This window comes from Trichechus manatus, unplaced genomic scaffold (genome assembly GCF_000243295.1).
Source record: "Trichechus manatus latirostris isolate Lorelei unplaced genomic scaffold, TriManLat1.0 scaffold00015, whole genome shotgun sequence".
NCBI classification, from domain to species: domain Eukaryota; kingdom Metazoa; phylum Chordata; class Mammalia; order Sirenia; family Trichechidae; genus Trichechus; species Trichechus manatus.
This window is the reverse complement of record NW_004443951.1, coordinates 4,805,538-4,813,655: the sequence shown is the minus strand read 5'-3', so window position 1 is coordinate 4,813,655 and position 8,118 is coordinate 4,805,538. Positions and strand designations below refer to the sequence as shown.

The 8,118-nt window shown below is 44.5% G+C and overlaps 2 protein-coding genes across 3 annotated transcripts in view; one reads left to right on the top strand and one right to left on the bottom strand.

Moving 5' to 3' along the window:
* Positions 1-5,993, bottom strand: part of FAF1 (Fas associated factor 1) — a 573,118-nt gene extending 567,125 nt beyond the window's left edge. The window contains exon 1 of one of the 2 annotated variants that reach the window (XM_023727090.1): positions 5,637-5,993. The gene's annotated coding sequence lies outside the window, so the exon portion shown is untranslated. Of the gene's footprint in view, positions 1-123; positions 220-5,636 lie in introns of those variants that run through there. The other variant, XM_023727089.1, reaches the window with a different exon arrangement.
* An 892-nt stretch (positions 5,994-6,885) lies between these two features.
* CDKN2C (cyclin dependent kinase inhibitor 2C) overlaps positions 6,886-8,118 on the top strand; it is a 6,100-nt gene continuing 4,867 nt past the window's right edge. Inside the window, exon 1 of the mRNA XM_004371754.1 lies at positions 6,886-8,111. The gene's annotated coding sequence lies outside the window, so the exon portion shown is untranslated. The remainder of the gene's footprint in view (positions 8,112-8,118) is intronic.

The window sequence follows — 8,118 nt, the reverse complement described above, 5'->3', positions numbered from 1 at the left end:
CGGGAGACGCTAGGCGTTCATACACTCGGTAACCTTCAGCCGCCCCGGCCGCCCGCCTGTGCCCCGAGGAGCCCGCGCTGCAGCCGCCCCGACCGGGTGGTCTGGATGCGGGTCAGGTCTTACCGTCGCGGGCCAGGATGAGGGCAGGTTGCGACACTGCGCACCCGGCTCCCTTCAGCGGCGGCGAGACCGGCGGAGGCGGGGAAACCGAGCGAACGAGCAGGCGGGCGAACGCCGCGGCCGCCTCCGCCTCCTCCGCTTCCTCCCTAGCCACCGCCTCCGCCCCTGGTTGGCCAGCACCACGGCTGTCGCACATTTTGCCTGTCATCGAGGTCGCAAAGCGCCGCTTTGCGGCTGCCACGTGACCGGCCTCCTGTCAAGCGCCGGGCGCGCGACTACCGGGCGGGTATCCGCGCGCAGGCGGCGGGGACGCTAACCTGCAACTGCGGGAGCTTGAAGGCCCGCAACAGGTTATTCCTGTTTGAATTTAAGCAAAAGCTTCCGACTACCGCCTCCCCCTGGAACGTGTGGCAGTCCGCTTCCGCGCCTCAAGTTGCTACACAGTCACTCACATACACATCAAGCCTTACAGACCAAGTTAACATGCTCTCACAAACCGTCTAACAGCATTTCATAAATGTAGAAAATTTCACCAGAATACAACTTCATAGTCTCCTACGCTCGGCCTCACCGTTAAAGCCCACTGACACACACAGACGCAATGCCAAGCCTCCTGATAACCTGCATCCTCAGACTCTAGTACAGAGGTAACCACTCCCACAGCAGACATGGGGAAACATAGAAGCTGAGAAAGGTGAGAATCGACCCCAAGAAGAGGATTAGCATTTCTTTAATTGGTAGTTATGAGGAAAAGAACCTCTGTAGTGCTGCAGCCACAATATTTTTTTTAGAGCAGAGACAACATCTTCGCAATGGGGAAAAACAGCCCAGCTTTGAATATCGCCAGTCTATTTCTTTAAATTGCTTTCATAGGTGAAGAAACCATATTAGAATATTCACCAACTACCGAAAGCTTAGTTTCAACCAATGGTCTGAAATTAAGATAGGCTCTAAGCCAAAGACAGCCAGACTATGTACAATGAAGTCTAATAGTTTATAATTGTCACCAGGTCTGGAGGAAGGGTGACAGTGGAATTTGTTCAACCTGATTTGGGGAAATATCAGCTTCTGAACTGTAATAGACATTTACTTGCCTTGGAAAGCCGGAAAACTTGAAGTAAAATTGCCAACGTGCTGTAGAGCTAAAACAGATAGTACCTGAAAGTATATAGAATCAAGGCCTAGGCTTCTTAAACTGAGAATGTATTCACAAAGAATCAGAAAATTTGAGTTCAATATTCTTCAGATCCCCTGAATACAAAGAGCAGTATGGTTTTCTAAAGCTCTAAGTTTATTCTATGTGTTTTCTTTAAATGAAAACAGTCTGGTCTACAACTCCTACGTGAAAATCTGTATTTAGATCAGAATTAGATAAGGAATAGAAGCCATCCATACTCACACAGATCTAAGAGTCTTATTTGTTATCCCTAAGGAAGTAATTCCAAAATATGGCACAAATGTGCATCATGAGGTGAAATACAGTGCCAACAACTTAAGTGTGGCAATTCAATTGTCCCGTTCATATATGTCACCATCAGCACAAAACAGGTGAATAATTGCTCTAGATACATAGCCAGGATCAGTGCAGCTCTGAAAAGTTGAGGTTTGTCTCTGTGATGACATGTATATGTGTCTCAGAGCCTGTTCAAATCAAATGTCTCTTTCCTTCTTTCTCCGTTCTCTGCATCTGGGAATTAAAACATCATGGTGATGTAGACAGATGGGAAGAATTCCCTAGACATTCTGGCATATGGGGTTAAGTACTGCTTTTCCCCAGCAATTAGCTATGGAAACTTGGACGAGTCACTTACTCTCTCAGACTTCAGCTTTTGGCAGGACTATTTTAGGTGATAAATGAAAAAAATTATGAAAACACATGGAAAAACAAAATATTTTACAAAACTAGCACACATTTCATAGCCAGCATTCCTGGGTTTGAGTTCTAACTCTGCCTCTCAAAAAAAAAAACTCTGAGTCTCAGTTTCTTTATCTCTAAAATGAGCTAATAACACAAATTTCATAGAGTAATTATGAATATTGAGTGATATAATGCTTGTGAAAACTTCATAAACCATAAAGCTCTCCAAACATATTAGTTGTTATTACTCTGTATACCAATCCCTAAATGCTTTTCTTGGTACCACCTCTTTCATGAAACTTTCATGAAAGCCAATATGGATTCTTCTCATTTCTAATCACTCAATGCTTCTACTATCTTTACAACACAATTAGTAGTCTGGTAAATTCTGTAATTTTTTCTCAAATTATTTCATCTATATATGTTCTACCTCTCCCCAAAGACTGAAAGTTCTTGAGGTTATGGACCATTTCATCCCATTTGGGTTTTATATTCACCATAGTTCATAATAGCAAAGTTTTGAATATATAACGAACACATAACAGATAACCACTAATTTTGAGTAATTTTTTCATTGGCTGTCTACTACCAGGAAGTTTACACATCTTTTCTCACTTAACTTAATCCTCACAACAACTACAACTACTTTACAGAATAAGAAACTGCTCTGAGAGGTTAAGAATTTGCCCAAGGTCGTGCTACAAAGTGACAGACCTAGGATTCAAGGCCACGTCAGAACCAGTGCTCTTTCCACTTACCCTGTAGCCTCCCTATAACCCACCCTCCACATTGCTAAATTTATTCAGTTTCTGAAAGATTGTTTCTTCCCTATGACCTACTATTCATGGTTGGATACCCAGCATCCAAAGTAATTTTCCACTACAGATAAAGGAAGGAGAGAAAAATAAATACTGAAGTAGGAGAAAAAATAATGCATTTTTCATTTCCCCAGAATTCCTTCCATAAGAGAAAGGATTTCAGTTATCACAAACCTAGAAGAAAACAAAAATAATTTTAACCTATCCATTCTTATAGTTGGTCCACTGCAATAAATCATGGAGCTCAGCCAAATTCAAACACAGGTCTTTTTTTTTAGAATCTCCACATTCTTTGACTTTACCATTACTCTTTTAAACTAACTTCCATTTTATCTTTCTTTCAAGTAAAGATAATCAAGCTTATTTGTAGAGTTATTTTACTAAAATGTATTTAAATTAATTTTAGGTTTATATAACAGTTAAAAAATAGTTCAGAATGTTCCTATATACCTTTTGTCTAGCTTCCTCTAATGTTACTATCTTACATAACCATGGTACATCTATCAAAACTAAGAAATTAACATTGATACAATACTATTAACTAAACTCTGGAGACTTTATTTGGATTTTTCCACTAATGTTCTTTATCTGTTCCAGGATCCAATCCTGGATACCACATTACATTTGTTATGTCTCCTTAACGTCTTCCCATCTGTGACAGATTCTCAGTCTTTCTTGTCTTTCGTGATCTGGACACTTTTGGAGAATACTGGTTAGAAACTTTGTAGAATGTCCCTCAGTTTGGGTTTGTCTAATGTTTTCTCACTATTATACTGAGGTTATGGAATCTGGGGAAGAATATCACAGAGGTGATGTGTCTTTCTCATCATATCATATCAGGGGACATATGACATCAACATGGCTTACTGCTGGTGATGTTAACCTTTATCCTTTGGTTACGATAATCAAAATTTTCAACAATAATTACTGGTTTAGAATGTAATCCATGAAAAGATTAATGCCACTATAGAGTTAAATCAAGGCTTAAGTAATAAAAAATGTATTGTTTAACGATTTAATGTTCTTTAGGCATCTAGTGCCTGAGCCTGGACTCTTAAGTAATGGAAAAAGCGTTAAGACTTGAAGCCCTAAGGCCTGCATGTAAATTTCATACCCACTACTTACTGACTTTAAGTCATAATCTCAATCAGCCCCAACTCTCACCTGAAAATTGGGATAATTATCATATTTACCTCATGGAGTTATTGTGAAGATTAAAAAGGTATGCATAATATTTTATAACCATGAAACACTATATAAATATTAATTATTGCTATTATTTTTAAGCTTTTGAGTTGCTTAACCTAACGTAACCTGTTGTGGTACAGTCGATTCCAACTCAAGAGCAGAAAGGCCCCCATAGGGCTTCCAAGGCTGTAAATCTTTATAGAAGCAGACTACCACATCTTTCTCCCACGGAGCAGCTGGTGGGTTCGAACTGCTAACCTTTCATTTACCAGCCGAGGGCTTAACCACTGTACAACCAGGGTTCCTTTGGATTGCTTACTGGGAACCTTTTTCTTACTTTACAAAAAGACTTACACAAGCGGTATGAGTACCCATATGAAGAAGCCTGCTGAATCTCAGAAATAAAATACAAAAGCCACAACTATGATAAAAAGGCCCCCTGAGAGTGCCAGTCTGTTTTCTATCTCTGTTGGATTATAAAAACAACAAAGAGGAAGACTTTGAGACAAGGTGAAAAAATTGTAAATACTACATTCACATTTCCAAACATCAATCATTCAAAAACTGTGCATACTTGAGCCAATGAGAGAAATGTACAAAATAATTTGACTAAATTATATTTAAAGTAATGATGAACTGCTGAAGAAAAAAGGTTTTCAGGACTGTTAGTATTTGATATCCAAATATAAAACCTGTATTTCAGTATTTGAGGGATATATCATTACTAAATTAAAAGAGAAACCACTTTCAATGTAATAGTGTGCTTAACTGTGAAACTTTCTTGTACACCTTGTTAGACTGCAAGTTTATTGAGGACAGAGATGCTCACCTTATAATCCACATCAGTGAGCCAGCACTTAATAAATATTAGATTTTCATTGGAGGTACTTTGCAATGCTTACTTATGCTCTGAGAACTAAGACTGTAATTAATCTCTGTGCTGCCAGTTCTGATTTACACACTAGGCAGACTAGACATGTGCTTTAGGACTCCAGTATAGCCAGAGTGAAAAAGAAAGAAAAAACTTTCTTAAAGAATTTAATAGTTCATCAAAAGCTTTGAAGTAGTCATCATGGGAAACATCAGAACTGTTGAATTTCTTTATACTTTTTTTTAAACTTACATACGAGGTAGGGGCAGTGGGACATCAAAATCTTTCCAGTGTTTAGGACCTCCAAAAATCTTAATCCAGCTCTGTGTGCATCTTAAATTACCATAAATTTTATTTACACAGTAATTGATTAAAAAGTGTTTTATTTAATGAAAATTGTAACACATGTATACCCATACTTCATGTAATGAGTGCAATTTAGTTTCCTCCTCATTACAATATCTTTTCTAAGCAAGAAACCATAATAAATGCTAGAAAGCAACTCTCATAAGTTGGACAAATGCCAATTATCTCTTTTCAGCCAACAGTGCTAATATATCATCATACCTAAAAGATTACATAGTAAATTTTCAGAATAACCAAAAGTTATATTATTACTAATATAAACGGAATCCTAAATGAAATGTCTAAATATGCAAGAAAACAGAGAGGAGTTAATTTCTTGTGGTGTAATTCCTGTTTCATTTACAATTCAAGTGTAATTTAATTATCTAAGAAAGGAAATCGGGTTATTCCCAGCTTCAAGTATTCCTCTACTTACCCGCCAATCTGTTGCTAGATGATTATCTAGATGTTTAGTGTGTTTTGTTGCTAATACGTCCAGTATACTTCAAGGAGCTGGGCACAGATGTTGCTTGAGGATATGCTTGCTAGAGGCCAGTAGACCACTTGTCATATTTTGCTTGGTTTCAATTTGACTGCTGGTGTATCATGCAAAATATGTTGAATTTTTTTTAAGACCATAAAATATAGAAAACAATAATTATTCTCAGATAACTAAAAGAGAAAGTTAAAAGTACAGAGAGAATTGGTATCTCGGATAATTGAAATAAACGATTAGAGAGTATTCCCTTGTGTTTAGACACTTCCCCCCACCCGCCAAAAAAGCTCCCGTCTAAGTAGTCAAACAGAGAACTTTGGCAACAAAGAAACGGCCTTATTAGAAAACGTCTCCCAAATGTTACATTATTTTTTTTAAAAAAAAAGTTAATTGTTTTTCTCCCGTTCCCCCAAGAATAGTAATATTTCACACTCATTTTAGTCTCTGGAACATTATGGCTTTAGAGTACGTTAGGATTTCTTAGACTTAGGCCCTATACCATGTCTTAAGTTTTCGTATGCTTTTTCTGAGCACTGTTCTTGCTGTCATTCCGGGTTCTCTTTTTCACCCCCACGGCCACCTCTGCCCACGACAGCTCTCGGAGTTGAGCTGGCAGGTGCGAGGCCAAGGCCCGGAGCTGAGCGAAGGAGGCCGAGTTTACACAGCGCACGCCCCAGAGGAGGCAGGCAGCTGCTGTAGGCCTGGCCGCCCGAAATCCGCGAGCCTGGAGGGAGAGCGCGGAGGCGGGTCGGCCGGCTCCGCTAGGGCAGGAGAGAGACCCGCTTTGCGCCAGCTCACTCTCAGCCTTCTAGCAGCCAGCCCCTCCAAGCTTCCAGGCCTGCAGCTCTCCACAGCCCTCTAAAAGAAATCTCATCCTCCCCGCCCCCACCCCCGCAGGGCTCGGAGCGTCCGAGGGTTTCGCGTCTCAGACTCCAGCCCTCCGGCCAGCTGGAGGAGGCCAAGCCCGGCTCAGCCGGGTCGAACGCTGCTCCCGCTAGGGCCTGGCCGCCGGGCTAGCGCGAGGGAAGGCAGCGCGAGAGACCGAGGGAGGGAGGCGGGGAGCTAGGAGGCGGGAGGAAGGGAGCTGGGGCCGGAGGGCGGAGCCAGCGAGCCCGCGAGCAAGAGCGCCGGCAGGGCGGAGGGAGGAGCGTGGGCGGTGCCTAGCCTTCCCGCTCCCGCGGTGCAGGAACTCCGCCGAGCCTCCTTAAAACTCTGCCGTTAAAATGGGGGCGGGTTTTTCAACTCAAAAAGCGCTCAATTTTTTTCTTTTCAAAAAAAGCTGATGAGGTCGGAAAAAAGGGAGAAGAAACCGGCACCGTCAATGCAGCAGCAACAGAAGCAGCAATTGTTTGAGCGAAAAAAGAAGCAAGGGAGGGAGGGAAGAAAAAGAGCAGAAAGGGGGACGACGTGCAAGTGTCTGTAGGAGTGAAGGAAGCAAAGACTGGCAATTTGGGGGGACCAGCTACAAAAGAAACTAACTGTCACTGGGAGCGCTGCTGCTCGGGAGGAAGCAGTGCTGCCCGGCTTGGCTCCAGGGCACAGCTGGCTGCTGGCTGCTGCCCTGTCGGCGGCACAGGCTGGGGGCACAGGCCCGGGGACCGCGAAAGGTTGGCGAAGTGGCAAGGGACGCCGAAGCGGCTGGGCTCTCGCCGAGAAGGCGACGGGACTGGCTGCGCCCTGTAGTTGTGGCGACTCTCCATAGTCGGAGCTTAGCCTGCGCTTCCCAGGACCCTCCCGCTCTCTGGAGGCCCCCAGAAAACCGGGAAAGAAAGGAGAAAGACGGCGGCAGCGGCGGCAGCCCGATGAGTGCCTACAGTAGGAAGCCTGAGCTGCCTCGGTCGTAGGCGGGAAGTTACCAGTGGGCTGCCCGGTGCAGCCGCGATGCTGCCACGACCTGCCCCAGTGGCCCGGGCCCCATAGACGCTTCCCCGCATCGCTCTCCTCCTTCCTCAGGCTGCCAGGAGTCCAGGGACCAGGTGGAGCCGGCATGAAGTGCTTGCCGGGGGCCCGACGAGCGCCCGGCTGCCTGCGGAGAAGCGCTCCGAGCCCGGCTCCCACGGCCTCCGAGGCTCGGCGGGGCTGCGGCAGCCCGGCGGGCGGGCTCCGGAGCCTTTCTGCGCGGCATTAGCCCGCCGCTCGCCCCGGACGCGTCTAAAGGCTCCTCCTGCGAAGCCGAGACCACTGGGGAGTGGTTACGACCTGTAACTTGAGGGCCACGGAACTGTTACCCCCGTTTGCCTTTGGCGATCATCTTTAACCCCCGGGAGCACGTCAGCATCCAGCCACCGCGGCGCTCTCCCTGCAGCAGAGGACTCGGGACTACCCTTTCCTCGCGACGGATGGAGACCGAGCCCCTCCGAGGACCTGCCCCTGCAGTTTTGGCTTACGCAGCTCAAGTCACCACCGTGAACAAGGGTGGGTT